The sequence below is a fragment of the Triticum aestivum genome, chromosome 2D (assembly GCF_018294505.1).
Source record: "Triticum aestivum cultivar Chinese Spring chromosome 2D, IWGSC CS RefSeq v2.1, whole genome shotgun sequence".
Lineage (NCBI taxonomy): Eukaryota > Viridiplantae > Streptophyta > Magnoliopsida > Poales > Poaceae > Triticum > Triticum aestivum.
This window is the reverse complement of record NC_057799.1, coordinates 30,749,596-30,751,355: the sequence shown is the minus strand read 5'-3', so window position 1 is coordinate 30,751,355 and position 1,760 is coordinate 30,749,596.

The window sequence follows — 1,760 nt, the reverse complement described above, 5'->3', positions numbered from 1 at the left end:
TGTCATTTAGTTATAGGAGTATGCAATACACAGTTACATATCGTCTTTGTAAATTAGTACGACAGCTTATTGCAAATAATACTAACAAATTATAAGCACAACTAATTACAAATAATGCTAGCACACTTTGCTCAAAGCAGAGTAATAAACCACACTGAGATCTGTTGGAACAGAGTATGATGTATATTGGAGTACACGCTACATCGAGAGAAAAAATCCACATTTCCAGTACATCAGTGAAAGAAACTTCGATGGCACAGGCATTTGTACATACATTAATAACATGACGTTGGCCACCACAAAGTACAGCAGGAAGCGAATTACATTCCACCAAATGAATTACTGCATCTGCAAGTCAAGCAGTCCTCCTTTCCCGTGTCCATGTCGCCCAGCCCTGGGGCGGGGAGAACTGGCAGTGAAACGCCATCCTTGCCATCTCCTTCCCTGTTCAAAATGGCGCTTCGGCGACACCTTCAACAGCAACAGCTTTATCTGGGCCGACATTGCAATCAAGCCATAATGTTTTTTTTTTTTGAAAAGGGGATGTACCCCGGCCTCTGCATCTGGACAATGCATGCAGCCATTTTATTAATTGTTCACAAAGACTATACAAGGTGATACATCAATAAGCCTGAAGCCACCATCTTGGCAACGTTGTTGCTACTCTTATCCCCTTGATGAAGGTGTGCCGAATGTCCGGCCTAATACCAAACAGACATCGCACCAAAGCCTAACATCTAAAGCCGGATGCCCCATCCAGGCCACTGCCTGGATTGTGTCACACACCGGTCTAGCACACTCTCAGTGAGCACCGCACGCTGCGAGGGCCGTCACCTCCATCTTCCATCGATCCATCCTCAGAGCAGAACTGATGCACCGACCTTGTCAGGCCTCCCTGTCATCGACGCCACCATGACGCCAGACAGTTTTCTCCTCCTGCGCGAGTCCATCTCCGCGCATCGGACGCCGAATCTCCACTGCGCCATGCCGCCGAAATCCGCCGCCATCAATGCATAAGCTGAAGCACCGCTCCACCAAAGAAGCCTTCCACTGGTCCCTCGGCCCATGTACACCTCCAAGAATGACGCCCCCAGAGGGAAACGACACCAAAGCGCCGCCGTCATCCGATCTACTAATCTAGGGTTCCCCCGGAGGTAGCAGAGAGTGGCCTTGAACTTCTCCACGGCGATGCCTTTAAGAAGGGAACGACGCAGACAGCGCCGCCACCGCCGGCCTTGGCAGCTAGCTGAGAGCAGGTTTTCACCTGGATCTGTTCGAAGAGCCTCCCTCAGGCATGTCGTGCACGGTCCGCCTCCATCTGTGTCGGGGCTTGGACGAAAAGGGTCCAGGCCACCGCTGCCTGACCGGCCATCGCACCACCACGATACCTACAGCCGGTGCCACCACCAGCCCGCGTGCTGAGCCGCAGCACCGCGCCATACCAGATCCGGCGAACAGCACGTCGGCCGAGCCCGAATCTCGCCTCCACCATCCGCGCCAGCCGCGGCCCGCGAGGATCCAGATCGGACCCGCACGGGCGGCCAAGACCGCGACCGCAAGCCCGCGACAGAGCTCCCATTGTGGCGACACCGCGTCGCGCGCCAGCGACCACCGCTGCCACGATCGAGGACGCCGTCGTGAAGACGAGCTCCGGACAGTCACCAGCCGCCTGAGATCTCCCCATCAAAAGAGCAGCCGGTGAGGAGCACGAGCCCCGCCGCCGCCGGCTCCGCGCAGGCTTTGCCTGCCGGAGGCCACCG